Genomic DNA, 20,292 nt, shown 5'->3' on the forward strand with positions numbered 1-20,292 from the left:
ACACCTCTGAACCTTTATATAAAAAAATCTACTGACTTTCCACTCATCCAATAACCAGCATCAGCTTAGTTGGTAAAAAATTTCACACAAAAGCTACAACCACTAACTAAATTAATTGATCTTATCAGCCTACAGTTCTCATTAACCATTTTTACACTTTTAAAACAGCTTTTAACTACAGTAAAGTTAAAATAGGATACTGTTCTGATTTGAAACCAGGGCTAAATGTAACAATGACAACTTCTTTTTCCACCAGTGAAACAGTGTGTGTGAAAGCCTTGGCTTTATAAGTAGAAAAGAGTTCAAAATGGAGAGACAAATTTTATACATATAAAAACTGATTGAATCAACAAGTAGAACTACAAGAATAAACAAGAGTAAGTAAGAAAGAGTCAGGCAAATGTCACAAGTGTTTTACCTGCACAGTTTATAGGAGGTAGACGGCGCTACAAGAATCTAGTGGTCTTAAATCGTACCAAATCGCCCCCCCCTCTTCCTGTCGCCACATTCACCATGTCTAAAAACTTTCCTGCCAGAAACCCTGTATCAGTGCCCTACAGTATGCCCATATGAACAGAACTTCTGTAGGGTCAACATATTTCATAGTTCCCTAATGAAGTTGGCAATAGTCGTGGGCTAATTTCCAGGGCTGTCCCAAATAAAACTTGCATGCACTACCTAAACATATATGAAAAGTCATCAAGTCTAGCATAAGTGGACAGTGAAAAGGTAAAAGGATAACCCACGGCTGAAATAAACCAGAATGATCTTGTGAGGCACATCCCTGGTTTGAATGCTGCAGAAGAACTTTGTTGTACACCAGTCTTTATTTCTCCTCTCCTCACACCCTCGTCTCCTACCTGCCAACTGTCCAGTAAAAATGTCTTATAAATACATATTTAAGGGAGTGTTCTAACCTCTGGACCTCCAGAGCCACAGAGACTAATTCAACTGTTCAAAACATAAAAGGAAAAATTCTAAAAATAAAAGGAAAACAAACAAACAAACAAAAAAATAAGTAAATAAAATTTAAAAAATGCAACATTCTATCCTTGGCCTAAGAAACTTTTGTGATCAAAGTAACCATCCAGTGTGATGAAGTAAATGGTACACGTAAAAACAGGAGTACATTAAAAGTCAATTCCTGTCCTGTGGGAGCTGTCTCTGCAAATGTGACCCACAGCACTAACTACTGGGCAACAAGGTAACTACTGCCTCTTTTCCACTAGTATCTACTTGGCTCAGCTCGACTCGACTCTACTCAGTTTTGTTTGTTTTCATCCCTGTTCGTTTGTCTATTATAGCAAGATAATTCAAAAGGTTTTGAACCAAAATTGATGAAACTTTGTGGAAATATTCCTTAGGGGCATGCTGGCGTACCTTCCTACTAATTAGAAGGTTGGCAGTTCCATCCCTGGCTGCTCCAGTCTGCATGCCAAAGTATCCGTGGGCAAGATACTGAACCCCAAGTTGCTCTCTGATGCAACCGTCGGAGTTTGAATGTGTGTGATGGTTAGCTAGAAAGCACTTGTATGAATGTGTGTGAATGGGTGAATGAGGCATGTTGTGTAAAGCGTGTTAAGTGCTCAAAGTGAAGTAGAAAAGCACTATATAAGAACCAGTCAGTCTCATTTTTTAAAATGAAATTATAAAATCATATTTTAGAGTTTTTAAAAGCCAACAAAATACATTTCTAGTCTTTGTGATTTAGTAATTTATGATGGAATATGACAACACTGGGTGGCATCTACTGCAGAGTGGTATTGCCACATAGAGAATCTGGGGTGGGGGTGGTACGCACTGTACTGAGTGCCCTTCTAGTTCTTAATACAACATTGTACTCATTAAAAAAACTTTACATAGTGTTCTTGGAATGAAGTGCACTGTGGACTCCAAGAAGGAGGCAGAGAACATTGTGCCGCTGCTGGCTGTCGAAAAATAATCTGATATCAGTGCCGTCATGTTCCCATCTAACCTAGCAGGGATGCTTGGATTAGGGAATAACGGCAATATGTTTCATCTACTGTGGTTTTACCCCAGATAGATGGACACACACACACACACACACACACACGGACACAAGGCTGTTGTGTCAGAGCTGAGGAGGGGTTACAGTGCGCACCGGCTGACCTTCCCGTAACTCCCGCGGGAATGTCACAGGTCGACCTTAGTGCTGCACTGCAGATTAAAGATGGCAGCAGCAGAAATGGAGGTCATGAAGGAATGCAACACTTTTACTTTTAGCTGCTGGCATCTGCTGACCTGTGGGTCAGACTTGTAACAACATCAGTGACATACCACTCTACTGGGAAAAGCTACACAAGGTGACATTTACTGTAGTCTCCTATTATGCTGCATGACCCAAGCTAATGCACCACAGGTATGAGCATCTACTTGGGACAGCAGGTTGGCTTGTGGCAAACAATCTCCCCACTATGTGCGTGTGCTTTAGTGTATGTGTGTGTACTTGCTCTGCTATCCTTTTGACCCACATCCATTCAAGGAAAATCCTCCAGAATGAGCAGGTTTTGTAGGCCATCTGCTATGAGGTTATTTTCACATGGCGCTGTGTGTGTGTGTGTGTGTGTGTATGTGAGAGTAAACATGGCTGAGTTCATCCACAAGTGTGTCCAGTGGAGTGTAAAGGATCATACCTCTGGTTTTCAGCGTATCAGGATTTTTATTTCCTCCACATTGCGTTGTGCGCCACCAAAACAGAGGCCCTGCGGAGACACACAGACGCTCAATTATTCATTGTTGCAATTCAATAAAACATGAATATCAACCGCGCGCGTGCCAGTCCCCGTCATTCATGTTCCTTTGGAAAAAATAGGTCTTGCAAAAAAACCCAAAACAAAACAAAACAAAGCAGCAGATGTGTCCAGCTGAAACAACTGACCTCAATCCAATTAGTAGAACAGGAACAACAATCCAGCCTTACACAGCAGCATGTCAGCACTGTACCCGTGACATCCAACTAGCCAACAACAGGTTAGTGCAAAAGGATGCAGGAGCTGCTGCCTTTAATCACAAGCCTGTGTGGTGGCCCCATTTCTGTCTGCCTCTCCAGCAGGGGCATTCTGGAAATCCATCCATTCATTTGTCCAGGTGTGAATGAGACGATGCTGCTAAATGTAGGACATCATGCCTCACTGCCATCTGCCACTAAATTAGGTCCTGTGCTTTTACAGAGGAACAGTGACTACGTCCTATGTCTGAGTGATCTTGATATTCATAAAATATATTGACATAATTTCAAAAGAGACACAGAATTAGACAATATTGCTTATATACAGTCGTAAAGCCGCGTCAGGGTTTGTAGCTCTCATCTCACTGCATTTTATAAGTTACTTTATTCCCATTTTTGTTCTGCACTTCAAGCTGCCTCGGGGGAGGAGGGATTTTTTTTAATGGGGTAACACAGAGTGGGGAGCACAGGAAATGAGAAAATAAATGCTATGTAGAAAACCAGCATTTTTCTACATGCCTATTTATGCTCACAGACTAATGAACCCTCTGCTCTTCACATGGAACCAGTGAGACGGGAGGAGGATCTGGCTTTCTGGGCATCGCCATCCTGGTATTGGCTACAATTCTCATGTGCAGCCTTGGGCCCTATTATTACATAAAAATTTTGTATTGAACAAAAGTTTTTGCAAGAAAACATACTGAAAGTGCCTGAAGTAAATATATACACTGACCAGGCAAACATTACGACCACTGACTGGCGAAGTGAATCACACTGATTATCTCTTCATCATGGCACCTGTTAGTGGGTGGAATATATTAAGTGAAGATTTTGTCCTTAAAGCTGATGTGTTAGAAGCAAGGAAATTGAGCAAGTGTAAGGAATTGAGTGAGTTTGACAAGGGCCAAATTGTGATGGCTAGACGATAGGGTCTCGTGGGGTGTTCTCGGTCTGCAGCGGTCAGTATCTATCAAAAGTGTTCCAAGGAAGGAACAGTGGTGAACCAGCAACAGGGTGGTGGGTGGCCAAGGCTCACTGATGCACGTGGGCCAGTTCATTGTGTGTTTGAAATAAGCAGTTTTAGCTCCCTTCTTCCTCTCTTTAAGCCAACTTTTCTCTGATTGGCTGAGGATGAGATGGTCAAGCTTAGTAATGTCATGTATATGTCACGGCCCAGCAGGCTAACTGCTAATTAGCGCTAAGCAACAGATTAACGCAATCAGACTCAGCTTCGTATAATGTGTTATCTAACAAATATTAGAGGCCATCGGTTTAATCTTTAATGAGTCGTATTTATCAGCTCATAATTATTATGCAAAAATCTAATAGTGAACACAACCATAGCTGTAAGAGTAGTGGAATAAAGTCTCATCTTTTCCTCTTGATTGTGGTAGCTCAGAATTACCAAATAATTCTAAATACCTGAAACAGTTTTGAGGTTTTGCTCAAACAGACCGACTATAAAAGAAAACAGAGGCTCCCGTCTGGATGAGCAGTTTTAGCATTTAGCTCACACTCTTCTTGCATTCATTCATTAACTCCTCTCATAGAGTAAGAGCTTCCTAAATTAGGAGAAAGTGCAAGAACTAAAGCATACAGGACATTTCTGACAAACTACATGGCAACTTTTTTTTTTTTTTTACAAGCTGATATCCGGGCATGGATAAACTTTGGAGCGGCTGCCAGCTCTCTGACTGACAGCAGAACTGCACAGCGGAGCCATTGTGTGGCGGCAGGGCCGGGGTTAACTGCGTGGCGCGTCTCCTAACTGCCCTTTATTTACAAAAGACGCACTGTCACCGCTGCCAAAATATGTTAGAAGCCATTAGCTGCTGATTTGACTTTAAAGCTCAGTCTTGCTAATCTAATTTAATCTGCCTGTGCGGCTTTGCTGATTGCTGGAGCGGAGCAGCGGTGACGCTGCAAGCACACGCAGGCTTTGCCGACGTGATGCAACTGTTTGTTCTGCAACAGCAGGATGCCCACGCTGAAAGGTGCTGCTGCTGCTGCTGCTGCTGCTGCTGGGTTGTGTTTGTGGGGGTGTATGTTACATGAACATTTCCTGTCATTGGCTGAATTAGGCCTACACGGAATGACTGAGTGGTTTGATTGATGACTGTCAACTACATAAGATCAATGAAGATGAAGCAAGGTATGCTGGGAAATGACCTGAAAAGGATGCATTCGTTTGTGCTGAGCTTTTTGCTTTTTGTAGATAAAATGAAGAAAGTCTATGTCATGATAGCAATGGTTTGCTTGCCAGCACGGTGTAATGTCTGAATGGTGTAGGTCTGGGGGGAGATAGCGAGGTGGTGGATAGTGAGCCGACTGCTTTCTTAGCAGATAAGGGAGTAGACAAAGAAGTAGAAGAAGAGACACCGGAACTGAGAAAAATAAAAACAAAGATATGAGGACAACAGGATGAGATCTGGTTTGACACTTCCTTTCCTGTGAAGTCTTAGGTTTTCACACTCAAGAACGGCACAACACACCTGTGGGCTACAAACCAGCAGGCCAGAAACCCACCAGTAAACTCAATGTGTCCTATAAACACAGCCACCTTTTCTGCTATGTTTCTAATTTGGGGGATTTGTGCATAAAAACTGTGTGTAAGTGAAACCTGTGATTTAGGTCTTCTTTACCAGCAGAAAATTGCCGTTTAGCCACCCCACTTCACTCTGTGGACTCCTTCCTTTCTCCCCACTGGAGAAGCCGTTATGGCGACGGGTGATGGGCTTTGCTGTGAGAGCGTGAGGCGTCAGAGTAAGAGAGCTGATTCTCTCCTTTCAGCTGCAGCCCACCCCCTTCCAATAAAACATAATAGCAATGGGGCTGCGGGGGGGTTAGAGTCATTCAGCCACACGGAGCCGTCACATGACTGGCCGAGGCACAACAGCCTCAGTCATTCTGCTCCTCTGCTGCCACTTGGACACTGAGCCAGATGAGTGGGCCGCTAAAGTGGCCGGACACACAGCAGGAGCCAGAGAGAGGGGACCGGATTCGGTGTGCTGAGCTGCCACTGAGGGACAGTGGGCAGGAAGGCAGGCACTGCATGTACTGAGCACAAGAACAAAAAATCTGGGTTTGTGCTATTTTTCCATTTCATTTGAATGAGTATAATCAGCACCAGCTCCATATGTGCATCTATTAATGCCAATCACTGCCAGCCCCTGTTAGTTACAAGTCTTCTATCGGCCTTTAAAAACCTCCTTTTTTCTATTCCTTGTCACCCAAACACAGCAGCTACACAGCTACACAAACCCAAACACAAGAGATGTTTAGAAAGCATCTAAATACTTAAAGTGGTCGTGCGACTCATTTCCTGCTCTGTATTTTTATTCCAGAGTAGCGTTGCATGACTCACAGCTCAGCTGGGCCTCAGTGCAGCTCGTCAGCTCTGACATAAGCTCGTTTAACTTCCTTTCCAAACCCTTAACCGAGCCCAACAAGCACTGCGGCCATTGTTCTCTGGGCTCAATCATTAGCCCATTTCACATCTAAGTTTAGCCAAAGTGTGAAGGGCTGTTACAATGATACGAATTTGATAATAACATAATTATAACCAAATATTCATATTTACCCACTGATTAATATACCTTGGGCATATGTACTATAGTCCATTTTGTGGCTTACTTCCATTTTCAGACAATTTTGCTAACAGATATTTTTTCACATCTGTTTTGGGCAAAATATGAGTCACAGGGTTATCTGACCACACACACAGTCTGCACACTGGCTGCTTGTCTTCTAGCAGAAGAACATCCACCATGTAGCAGCAGTTTAATTAAATCATATAGTAACCTTTATAATCTACTATACAGAGTCTGTAATTGGTAAATGTGTGTGTTGTAGTCGAGAAGTGAGGAGCTGCATCTGTTTTTCCTAAATGAACAGCCCAGATGTCCACATTTTCCACTAGCACTTGAATGCAGCATACATTTGTGGATCTGTGTGTGAAAAGTGTCTCAAAACCTCTGCTGTGCATAAATGTTAATATACGCGTTTGTAAAATAGCTGTGTTCAAATTGCTTTGTATGTGTATTTATACAAAACCTAATGTACACAAGCTTCGTTTTGGCTTGAAGATCATATCATACACATGCGTAACCTTTCTGAGACGGATTTCTCTCCAGATCTCTGCGCTTCTTCCACAAGAAGAAGAAGAAGAAGCCCAGCAGGAGACAAGTGCAAGTGCAGGAGGAGAGGAAACAAACAGGAAGCCTCACTGAGCAGGTCTGCAGAAGTCAACCCTCTCTGACCGGCTCACTGCAACACACACACACACTGGGCCCACACAATTCTTTGGGGACCCTAGCCAAGCCGGAGGCACCCCTGCTGGGAAGTGAACCCAAGAAGTCTCTGTGGTGGTGGGCGCCTTTTTCTTTCTGCTTTGTATAGTTCAACATAAAGCTCGCCGTCAGCCACCCACTTGTGGTTCATTCTAGGGCCAGTCTCTAAAGGGTAAGTAGGGCACTTTGCCATTTCAATAATAGCTGCATTTGCAAAGCTTACAGCTGCAGGCTATAGCCTTTACATGGATTTGGAGCAACCTTGCAGACTGTGTGGTAGTTCACTAGTGATTTTATATTCAGCTGTGTGTGTTTTTTCCTTAAACATTTTGACAGTTCATGGTAAAGATATGCCACGTTAGAACATCCTGAATGTTCTCCCCTTGTTCCCCGAGAGATTTGATTTGACTGATTGGTCCGTACTGCAGGCGAGACGCTGACTGGCATACACTGATGAAGAGTGGATTAAAATGGACCATTATCCTAACAGCACATTAGGCTTCTTGTACTCCGGCTGTCTGCAGCCGGAGTACCTCAGAGAAGGATTTGCCAGGTGATTAAAGTGAGAACAAACTGAGGGCGTTCATTGGAAGACAGAATTAACAACTGATCTTACTCCCGCAGAGACCACACTGACAACAGCGAGAGGGAAACTCCAGAATGACTGGTAGTCAGAGGGAGGTGATGTGGAGGAAGTTTTATTTTGTGGCCTCAGGACATAAACAGCCAAAAGTAGAGCCATGTATACATTACACCTACAGGAGCTGCTTGGCCATGGAAACAGTTGTTGTGCTGATGTTCATGCCAGAGGAAGTTTGGAGTGCGGCATTTATCGAGCCGCAGAGCGTTGGTGACCTTTAGGCACTACATGCCTCAGTACTTGGTGACCCTGCTCTGTAACTTTGTGTGGTCTGTCACTTTGTGGGTGACCTGCTGTGGTTCCTAACTACTTCTGCTTTGCAAGTTGATCATGGAATACCTAGGAGGGAAGAAATTTCATAAACTTATTTGCTGCAACTTATTGGCAACCCCTACGAAGAAGAAGAAGCTCTACTGTGAAACGTGGGGTCTCCAGAATGAGGTGTTTGTGAGATCTGAGGACTGTGTGTTTCAGTTTAGCTGTGATGGGAACATATAACAACAAGCACTGACAGGAGGACGGATTAACACAGCCAGGAGCTGTTTCAGTGCTTTCACTGACACACACACAAAACCAGATGACCGGGTCACCAGCAACCTGTTTGGGGGTAGAGTTAGGGTCACGTTTTGACTTTGATGACTTTTCCCATTTTAATTATCAACCACATTTAGATGTAAAGGGGACGTCTTTTTAAAGGCCATGACCTTATTTAGATAAAAAAACAAACAAAAAAAAAAAACAACATCCATGGACCACGCAGGGACTGCTGTGTGGCTTATACCAACAAGTCAGGGTGAGCTTTACTGGAAATGAGGATTTTCAGAATCTCTCTTAGAAACAAGAGAGAGCAAATGGGACCCTATCCTCTGGTGACAAGACTGAATGTAAATTTAACATTTCATATTTCAGGTTGAGTCCCACTGAGTTTAATCTTCGAGGAGCTCAGTATTCGGCAGCTTAGGGAAGATTGTGCTTTAGATTGAACTTTTCAACCCTGGCCGTGGCTGCTATAGGCAAATTCACTAATTTCTTCACTTGCGTGACTCATTAAAATGCAAGTCATATTAAAAACGATTTAGATCCATTTGACTGTAATATAGAGCATTTTCCACAAGGGAATCTGTGAAATGATAGAAATCATAGCAGATTCTGGACAACTGTATGCATTGGCCAATTATATATATATGTGCAAAGCTCAGGCCGCGGGACTTATTTAACATGTGTCAGGGTGTCCTGAAGATAAAGCTCTGCTGGTCTGCCAACAGCTCTATCCCTTGGCGACATCACAGCCTTTTTAATGGGGGCCTGGTGTAGGCCTAGGTCTGTCGTGCCAGTGTACTGCTGCTGCCAGGGTGAGCAATCATCTCCTTTGTCAGCATCTTGCAGCTGCATCAGCAATGCAGAGAAATGACGCTGCACAGTGAAACGGAGACCAGAGCGTAATACGGAGAGCACACAGATCAGGAGGCTCTACATTGCAGTGGAAATTGGCCATAATAGAACCTCTTGGCGAGGGGTCCGTCACAGTCGCTAAGATAAAGCCTCAGCAGCAAGGCTTCCACGTAGAAACGCTCATTTGTCCACCGCACACTGACAGAAAATCTGTGGGCACAAAGTAAAATTAGAAAGTCCACATTTAAAATTCATAGAAACCATAAAACGTAATTGCTTCTTTGCTACGCAGATTTCCACATGTGGCACAGGGAGGCTTTGTTGAGACAGAATCCAGCCTTTGTCCCACACATGACATTAGACACAGCAGGGAAATTCACAGCAAGTTAATAATGTATGAAAACTCTCAAGGCCGTTAGCATGCGTACAGAAAGCACTTTGTTTCAGTCAAAACACAAACACTCGTTATCAGTCTCACTGACACCACCGTAAACATATCATTAATAATAATAAAGCGCAGCGAGATGTATCACGCTCCTCAACCGGCGCTTCAGTGGGGAAGAACGACGCCCACATGATTGCTACTTGTGACGCAGAGAAAGAGCCTTGAGATGCTCGTGCTGGTGCTCTCTGGAGAGGCGTCTGAATTTACAGCAAGCCATTCCTTGACCCGATCCACTGAATACATTCACTACACATGATCAGCCTGACACACTGGATCATTTAGGCAGCTGCACACTCCCTGCTTTACTTAACATCTCACACATTTCCCATCAGAATCACGGACCAGTAAAAAACACATGCATACAAACCCAATCACAGCTCACCTGTGAGGCGAAGTGAAGCTGAGCGGAGCTCTAACGAGTAGCTTTTTTTCCCCCCCTTGCAGTCAATATTTTCACAATAAAACAAGAGCATGAGGCTGCTGAGAGAAAGAGGCTGTTCTTAGTGACAAACACAGCACGAAGGTGACAGCCGTGTTGTTGCAGGGCTCATTGTGCAGCACTCATGTTTGTGACTAAAAATAGATCTGCGCAGACTATAAACATATTTAGGAGCACATATGTAAATAAAAGCATTAGAAGATTCAACCACAACCTCTAGTTGTGGGTAGTAGAGTAGCCTCTAGTACACACAACGACAGTGTGCAGTTTATGGTAGCGCTGCAGCACTTTCCTCTCTGTGTGACGTACACACGGCATGCAGCAGTGAAGCAGCACTCCAGTCGAGACGGTGAACCCAGACGGACTGAAAGTGAACATTTTGTAGCGCTGACGGCAGCAGCACACATTACTGTAATCAACATCAAAGCCTTAGCAGATAAAAAGACAATAAGAGTCTCACGAAACAACGTATTCAACAAGCTTCAGCGTGAGGTGAAGCAGCATCCTCACAGTTCTGACTCAAGAACGAGCTGTCTGTGTGCACATCGCTTAGTTTGACCCTGATGTCCAAACTTGTCAGGCTGTTGTAAACGTACGTGCAGCCGTCCCGTCTCCCTTTCTAGCAGTGACACCTGGAACCTGCAGGGGGTACATGAAGTAAAGTAGCTTTTTTTGACTGTTTGTTAGCTTGTTTTTGGCATGTAGTAAAAAGATGTGTAATCGTGTAACCGTCCCTTATGTTTGGTTACTGAAAAACTGTCGCCAAGCTGTACACGGTGCGCTGTTCTACAAAACGTACAGCTGGTACATTCGTTTCTTGACTCCATCACATATATCTTTGACATTTGACATTGTGCAATAGAGAGCATCATTTAATAATAGAAACAGTCCACAGCGCCTATAATTACGCATCTCTTCACTGATCAGGGGAAATGATGACATTTTAAATATAATTTGGCTCTCTGAAAAACTGATTTCCTGAGAAAATGGGCAAGCAGGTAGACACATTTTTAGCTAACAACAAAATGCAGTACAGATGTAAAGATTCGACAGTACAGTATAAACATACGTAATATTAGATCATTTTCTAGATAAAATTCAAAACCAAAGTTAATGTTTCATGTGGTTAACTGGGCTCTCCATACCTACTTTTTGAACTTGTGTTTATATCATATTTATATGTGCACACTCTTCTGTTCTTATTCCTGGCTTAAATGGACTTTTTGGGTACACTGCATTACTTAATAAACATTAGTCTGTGTATTTTCATGTCATTTCTGGGCATTGAATAAGAAAACAAAATGTATATTATGCTTCAGTGAATTAAACCCCATCTTAAAACAGGATCTATTAGCTGCTGACATAGATTCTTTTCCCCTGTATGTTAAAGGGCCAATAATGTTTTGAGCTTTTTTTTTTTTTCCAGTTAGACCCACAAAGTGTGTTTGCTCAGTTCTTTGAAAAAAATTAAAAATAACGCAGACGCTGGTGAATACTGTAAATATGAAACTGTCCTGTACATGTGAAAACCTGCAGGTTGTGGCTGCTTTGCACGTTGGGTTTACTACAAATCCGGCGTACTTTAAAAGCCAAGTGCAAGTCTTATAATGGTACATGGTAGCTACTGATGCCAGAGACATGAAATCTGATGTAATATGTGCAGTTAGCTCCCACTAATGATAGTCAGCAGGGTCAGCATCAAACAATATTAGAATCTGGTAAGTGTGTATCCCTAGGTTGATCCTTTTTGAACAAAAAGTTTGAAAATATTGAAACAAAAAGAGATAATTAGTTTACAGCCACAATTCACAAAGCAGCAGGTCTTCACAACCGTTGAGGTGATGATTTTTAGGCTTTTTTATTTTTTCTTTTAAAAACATGATCAGTCACTGACTGCTGAAATAGTTGCCCGTCAATTTATCCATTAACTTTCCGTCTACTTCTTTGGCTGAATGAACCCTATTAATGCAAAGCAGCTGGAAACACGTATGAGGAAAGTCTGCAAAGCAAAGCAGCTTTAAAAAAAAAAAAACTCGGTCAACATACTTTGTTAGCAGTGATCTGAAATCAGCTTCTGAGTCTGAGGAAGCATAATTCATACAGTCAATTAATCTCTCTGTCTAACTGCTGAGAGGCCAGCATACGTGTCACAGGAGCCTATCAGCGCCTTTCCTCTGCTCCAGCAGCACCGTGAAAGCTCCGGAGCAGAGAGACGGGGCAGAATTAAAAGATTTCTGCTCGATTTATTCAGCGGTGAGGTTTTTAAATATAGACCGAGGAGCTCCAGTGCACTGCTGAACTCTTGAATAAAGGCTAAATGGACTTGAGAGCTAAATGGAATCGGAGAGATTAAAAGAAAAAAAAAGGGAAGGGGGGGGCAGGAATTAAAAATGGAAACTGTTGAGCAGGATATGAGAGGAAGCCGTGCCTCGCCTGCTCTCCAGATGTAAACGAGAGACTGCGATTTTTTTTTTTTTTTTTTCCAGAGGAAATGAAGCCACACTCAAGCGCCACCGACTGACTTAGCACATTTTAAACACACTGTGAGCAAACACAAAGAGTGTGGCAGGTGGAAGTTGGGGGCTGATAAGGGATTGTCGTGATGCGATCAGCGTGATAGGATCTGTGTGTTCCCCCTGGCTCCTTGAAGCAAGACAAATAACTCCCACTAATTGAATTCCTTTGAAGAAACACCCCTAAGATGGACATCTCCACGGGCCCTGTTGTGACAAGCTTTCATGCAAGTGTATCGCTTTCACACATCATTTCCTCCCTTGATAGCGCTGCGAACGATGACCCAGTGGCATATGCTCGGCTCGTAAACTGCCTAATTCTTTAATGAAGCTGATGGATTGTGGAGACAAAAAGAAGCAGCGGTCTAGCCTCTGTTTTTTAATTAGCTGAAAAGAAGAGTAAGAGCTGTGATGGGGAGATCCTGGAGGGATGCAGGCATTCAGAGGCCATCATATGATCTACAGCTCTGCTCTCACATGTCAGCGTATGTCCCCACCGGCTCAGTCTTAGCCTGCATTCATACAGTAGCTGGATCAACATTTACTCATGTGGTAACAATAACTTCATCTGAGCCAGGTGAGCACGGTACAACTCAACCGACCAAGCAGAGCAAAAAAAAAAGAAAAGAAAAAAGATTTTAAAAAGAGGCACATTTGGTCTCTCCCCACTGGAAGCATGACACAAAGCGTAGCATTGTTGTGCTGCCTTTCTGACTTCTGAGGTCTTGGGGTGATGCTGAGCACAGAGGGACGGCTGTCTGCCCGGTTCAAAATGCATGAGCCGGGGCAAACTGACCCACCGCAGGCTCCATGTGACAACACATGCAGCGGACTCCCCCCACAGAGGACAGGGGTGTTTACTTCTAATACTCTTACAGAGAGGGAGCGGGACATGTTTGGTACTTTGATCCCACCATACAGTGAGACTCTGAACTGACAGTGTATAAGGACGTTGGTTTTTAAACAGTTTTGGTGGCCATGCCATACATACAATAACAAAGAGAAAAGAAGTGCTGCTCAAGTATGTTATGTTTTCTTAGGTTTGATAGCATTCAGCTCCTCTCCCAGAGAGTTTCCCCTCCTGTGGTGCGGACACACTCCAACACGCTGATCAGATGTTTGGATCAGATATTAGTCCAGTCTCTGAAAGGCTGATCAGATATCAGTGACAACAGGACGATCTATAGGTTGATTCTATTCAATTTTATGTTGCTGTGTGTTTATTCGCATCACGCCAGCTTTTCTGTGGATGTTTACAATCGTTTTTCACTTAACTGCAAACTGTGGTCAAATGTTTCCCTGCAGCACTGCGCTCTCTCACTCTCATTAACGCTTGTTTACAATCAACAGTGCAGTAGTATGTCACTTCATCTGTCTTACCAGCTCCACTCCACATGCAACATGTCTGCGACAAGGTGCACACAGAGTGAGAGCAGAGAGAGGAAACGAGTGATGCTGTATATGATAGCAAAGTGCAGTAAAGGCTGTCACACTGAGCTGAAACGAGGCATCTCTCTCTCTCTCGGAGGAACCTGAAACCAGTGAAATAAGGTAGTATTGAAAGTTAGATTGTTGCACCCCAATTGTAACTCTGCTTGTCTTGGACAGCAGCTGGTGATGGTCCTTGTTCTGCTTCAGAGGTCCTCCATGAGCAGGAAGACCACCAGGATTTTCAGCAGGTGGAAAACATGTTTCACTTGACTGAACTCACCAGAACAACGACTAATGCTGCCATCTGAACTTTTGAGTCCATCTGTGGGATGAGAGACACTCACTGTTTTTTTTTTTTTCTTTTTAAACTAAATAAATATTATCTGCAGTTGCAGTTCCTGTCAGCCACTGAGGGTCAGAGGCTCTCAGAATGTCTGTCTCAGAATATTTCAAATATGCTGCCGTTCCTGGACCATAATAACCCTATGTTGGGTGTGAAGCGCAATTTCTCAGCTTTCAGAAACCGTTTTGATTTTTTCCGATAGCACAAACGGTCGCGTAATTACGGTAATGCAAAGTGTGTTTGATCAGATGTCTCAGTGGTGATATGCTTGCTGTTAAAGTTAAGCACAATGGGATTACAGTGTATGATTTTCTGTACCATACGTGAAGCATGCAGCACGAATCAATGCCACACAACTGGAATAAATGAGAGTCACACTGACTGAGTCAGGGGACATTCAAAGAACAGGTGCTATCTGGTCTAAAGTGGGTCAAAGCCAAGGCTAATTTCACACACCTTAGGAGCTGCAGAGTGTTACTGTGATTACCAGCTGACATCATATCAACCACCTTCATCTGCAGTCACAGAGTAACTTACAATGGATACTGTCATGATACATATGCAGTGTAAAGGTATTTGCATATTTGTCACACTTACAGGTTTCAGATCATCAAACAAATGTTACTATTAGATAAGCTGTTAGAGAAAGGGTGAAACTGAGCTCAGCTTTCCGAAAAATGTGGTTAATCACAGTTAATTTCATGATTTAACAAGGGAGGGCAATTTTTTTTCACAGAGGGGCCGGGTACATTTGGATACGTTTTTTTCAGTTAATAAATGAAACCATCATTTAAAAACTGCATTTTGCATTTGGTCGAGTCATCTTTCTCTAATATTAAAATGTATTTATTGGTCTGAACCATCTAAGAGTTACAAAATGCACAAAAAAAAAAAAAACAAGAAATCAGGAAGGGAGCAAATACTTTTTCATAGTGCTGTATCTGAGTCACTGAAGATGATAGCCCTAAAAAACACCAAAAAACAGCAATAATTGAAGGCACAGTGCACATTATAATTCAGCTTTTAAGTCACAGTTCCCAATGAGGAAGCCCCCCCCCCCCCCCCTTCTTCCTCAGTGCAACCTCTGTTCACCTTCACCCTCATTACTTGATTAACATGAAGAGTCACAGAGTGACCTCGGTAAGTGGTAAGGCACAGTCTAGTTGTTTTATAAAGATATCAGTATTTAGCACCAGTCTATGATTACTGTATGAGAAGCTTAAACCTATTCTATTTTTAAAAAAACACCGTATTTCACACCGCACTCAAAGCAAAACTTAACTACCTTTTTTACACGACCTGCCACTAAATCAGCCATACACAGTATAAAATAAGTGTCGCCACTGTGACCTGTTTTCTCACCCAATACTGTAACAGTGCAACTCTTTGCAGCCAGAGGAGTCTTCCCCTGCTCGTCATAAAACGAGTACTTTGCCTTCACTCTTCAGACCCTGAAGCTATAGCCACCTTTTATAACATCTGTAACAGCTGGGAAAAAGAATGAAATTGATTAATAAATATTCCTGTCCTGCAGGTGTTTTCCCCTCCAAATTTGCACTCAAGCACACTATGGTGTTGTATATATAAGAGATTTTCAGCTTATCGGGCCTGTGGAGGTGCTTCAGTCTGGAGAGTATCATGTCTTCAGGACTGTCCTGACCTGCAGTGTGAATTCTTACATTCACAGGTGTCTTCAATTCAGACCACCACAGGCACAGTCCAATTAGGTTCTAGAGGTGTCTCACAGTTAATTAACCCTCAATAAATTAAGCTATTTTAGCACCTAAACTGACCAAGTGGGTCCAATTATGACTCCATTATTTTTATAATGAAGTTAATTATGGTTTTCGATCATAGTTATGCAAAAGCGGTTAAACCTAGATTACATTCTTTTGTGGACACGAGCAGCTGGAGACCCCACGGCTGAGCAGTCGTTCCCCTTATACTTTGAAGTCCCCTTGAAGTCGTGGAGCGCGTGCATAGTTGTTGTGCTACAATTTCAATTCTCCACCGAATTCCACATCCGAGTGGTAACAAAAAATACAGGCAGGCATCAGCAGGGACCTTCGCATTTACCGTCTGACGAGGAAATTTATGTCACTTGGACCCCAGCCGACCCTAGCAGACGGGCGGATGCAGAAAGTATAAGTGGAGCATTAGGGTTAGTCTAAAGACCGCTGCAGCAGTAAATCTTACTTCTCTTGGTTTGTTCGCCACGGTTCACTCCAAAAACATGACAATGAAGAGATCTGAGCTAAGCCTCTAAATCAGACAAAATCAGGCTAAAACCCAAAATATTTCTTAAAATTTAAAAACTCTTTAAGATGCAAAAACAGATTTAATTTATCTTTTTTTTTTTTTGTACTTGAAGATTTCACTTTCCATTCTTTGAATTACTGTGGTTTAGTAACCACAGGTAAACAAAGAGATAAATAGCTGTGCTCATCAAAGATTAAACTTCTGATTAAAAAATCCTGTCAGTTGATCATAATCTGTGCGGCATTATCCCCACAGGCTAAATACAGAAAAGTCAGAGGCATCACTGAGGGGCCAAATTTTGCTTGTTGACTGGCCATGTTGCACCCCTATGTGCTGCATCACATATATTTCCTGTTTTCAAACTTCCCACAATCCTCGCCACCCATGGGCCAACTCCTGTAAATATAACTATCAAAGTTGTAATAGAAGTAGACAAATTCACGGCAGGAAAGATTTATTTTACAATTAAAAATACCCAAGTGGGAAATAGAAATAAATGGCTGGTGTCATAAATGATCCCACTTGATTGCTTAAAACAAAGATGTAGCAGGAAGCAATTATCCAGCTGTCACAAAGTACTTGACAATAATATGGGGCGTTTTATTTTTTATTTATTTAACAAAATGTGGGTGTGTCTCCTTTTGCGCGCACCCTCCCCTTCCCTGCCCACCACAGACAGAATCTACTTCTGGGGGGAACAACCCCAGTTTGGATTTAATCTAATTACCACATGGCAGCTTGAGGCCAAGCAGCAGTGCATGTTAGACAGACGGTGGGAGCTAATGTGGCCTCCCTCACAAAATATTCTGACATTAGCCAAGCGATCCACTAATGAATGAAAAAACCCCCAAAAAGCAAAAAAGGGACAAAGCATCCGCCTGCCTGCCTGTCAGTCAGCGAGGGGTGTGCTCACACAGCGCACTGGCAGCGTTTCACCACAGTGAGAAAGCTCTTTAAAGCTGCCACGCTAAACATGAGGGACTTCCATCAGGGATGCCGTGCATGTCTCATCCTATTGGATGAGACAGAGAATAAACAGAGCAGCCCTGAACTCATCCACGAGTCAGACGGGGACATCTACAATACTGAATGTCACTGCAAAAATGGCAGATTAAACACATCTTTATTGAATATTGGGAATCTAGCATTCATGCTGACTTCCAGTACCAATGAAATGATCAAGATCTGCAGAAAAAAACGTAACAAGGCACACTTGTTACGTTCCAAGCTTTCAAGACTATTAGCTGTTAGCAGATATTGTTGGAGACAGATCTGTTCTTAGATGCATACACTGCGCCTCCAAACAGTGCACCTGCAGCACCCAAACTCAGCAGACCACATCACAGCTTCTTCTTCTTACTGCAGAAATCTTACACTCAGTGCGGGCGGAAAGCTGCATGCCAGCTGCTCAAAACCCGAGGAAGCTGCTTTTCTGAAAATAGGCCATATAGCACCTCTAAAAAAAAAGCGAATAACACACATTACAAGGCCCTTTTCCTTTAAGTGCCACCAAAAATAAATTCATTCCACTCTGTAAATAGAGGTCAGTCATTAAGGGCTCCTAATGGCAGATATATATCCATTAAACTAATTTTGGCAAACACAACACAAGGCTGCCCAGTTCAGATCTGGCCAGGTTAATGGGGCTGAGGGGAAGAGACGATCCCCATCATTGTTTTTAAAGGAAACAGAGGTGATGAGAGTGTTTAACCCCAATTACTGAAGGGAAGGAGGGAGAAACCAGCCTTACATGCAAACCACATAATCAGCACAGAGCCAAATTAAAACCCGGAGGTTTATGTGAAAGTTGAGCAGAATGCAAAGTAGGAAAAACAAGATTTTAGCACACAAGAAAATCCCAAGGCAACCACCGAAACGACAAGCCAACACCACTTCAGCGGCTGCGTGACGCTGCGTGCACGAATGCAAGCCTGGTCCCCAACGTAAACAGAGCAAGGCAGGCTTCTCCCTGCTGCACGCATACACAGGAACGCATGGAAGCAAACAGAGGCACGGAATCATGTGAGGTTATGTCCTTCATCTGACTCCACTGAGCATCAATGGAGAGGAGAGGCTGCTGATGAGGATGGGAGAAAAAGGGGAGGCGGGAGGGGGGGTAAACAAGCAAGCTGGAGAGGATCAAAAACGAATGCGTCAAGATGCTTTGAAGCCTTCTGCATGGCAGAAGCTCCGTTTCAGCCGGTGACGGTGGATAACCTACTTGTTTAATTAGCTTGGGGTGCTGTTTCTTCATCCACTTGTACAGATGTGCGCTGCTATATATTTATATATACACCGGTTATCACATTCAAACAGCCTCACCTTAGCCTTTCCATACAAACTGAGCGGGTAGGTGCAAGTGGAGCTAGGCTATCAGGGCTAAGCACGTTTACGTTAGAGAAACGTCAATAATAATATATACCTAGAGGAAAAAAGAAATCAAAGTAATTCATTCGGTTTTGGAGGCAGGAGCGAGAATGATGAGTGGAATGGAAAAAACAGTGTCGGCTTACCAGTTCAGAGACGTCTAATAATCCGCGGCGCTGTATTCCATGGTCGTTATTATAAAATAATGTGACAGTAATAAAAGAACTGCGCTGCTATGGTGGCCCTGCTGTCGCCGTGCTGCTCGCCGTAGCCGCTGCGTTGTGATGGCGTTGGCTCTGCAGGGCCACAATGAAACTGCTGATGCCTTCTCGAGCCGTCGGATTTTGTCGTCACAGACTACAAAGCGAGGAAGACTACGCAGATAATTTGTATGATAGTGCAGCAAAAGAAGGAAAGCCCATGATATTTTAAATAAGAGTGGCGGAATGATAGATTTAGAGGGCACAGGACACAAAAGTCATGGTGATGATATGTTCTATAGTTTGCCAAGTTATTTAAAAACGGCTCATATTATTCCTTATCCCCGTGGCCAAACGTAACTTTTGGTATCGCATTTCAATAAAGTTGACAAAACTGCTCTTATTGTGAAGTTTGTTACGTTTGTTTAATACTTGTTTAATAGTTTGTTGACTTTTATTGTCGCGCTCGAATGGTTGACAAGTCGAAATCCGTATTTTTCGGAAACATCGAAGAGGGCATAACGAACCCGGTGGTTTGACTGATAGGGACGGCCTTCCAATAGGAAGAGCGGGAAGGGTTGGGGGCGGGGTAGGGATAGCTGTCGGTATAAGATTTTTTTCGATGAAGATGTCCGTAGGATAGAAAGTTCTTCTTTGTTTACAGCACAGCTATTAAGTTGCAGACTTTTATTAACTTGTAAAATATAAGTAAGGCAGAAACAATTACAAGGAGTGAGTAGACAGTGAAATAATGTGGGGCTTTTGTTGTTAAATAATAATAATTTTTTTAAAAATCTAGTTTTATATCATAAGGGTCATTGATAAATGACCTTCTAGACCTTTGTAAACTGTTTGACTTGACTAATTAAGTGATAAACAGCTGTATGAGACTCAGTGTAGGTTCGTTTTTTTGTTTTTTTTTACATTGTTGGGGCGCCACCTTCTGTCTAAACATAGAGCAGCACTTTGACGCAACGGCAGCGGACACATGGCTGATTTAAAGACC

General features: G+C 42.9%; 1 protein-coding gene across 2 annotated transcripts in view; it reads right to left on the reverse strand.

Moving 5' to 3' along the window:
• The window catches only part of fynb (FYN proto-oncogene, Src family tyrosine kinase b), a 76,940-nt gene extending 57,555 nt beyond the window's left edge, over window positions 1-19,385 (reverse strand). For both annotated transcript variants that reach the window (XM_030720908.1, XM_030720907.1), the window contains exons 1-2: window positions 19,233-19,385; window positions 2,655-2,723 (exon numbers count right to left, since the gene is read on the reverse strand). The gene's annotated coding sequence lies outside the window, so the exon portion shown is untranslated. The remainder of the gene's footprint in view (window positions 1-2,654; window positions 2,724-19,232) is intronic.
• Between the last annotated feature and the right edge of the window lie 907 nt (window positions 19,386-20,292).

The sequence above is a fragment of the Archocentrus centrarchus genome, chromosome 24, assembly GCF_007364275.1.
Source record: "Archocentrus centrarchus isolate MPI-CPG fArcCen1 chromosome 24, fArcCen1, whole genome shotgun sequence".
NCBI lineage: Eukaryota > Metazoa > Chordata > Actinopteri > Cichliformes > Cichlidae > Archocentrus > Archocentrus centrarchus.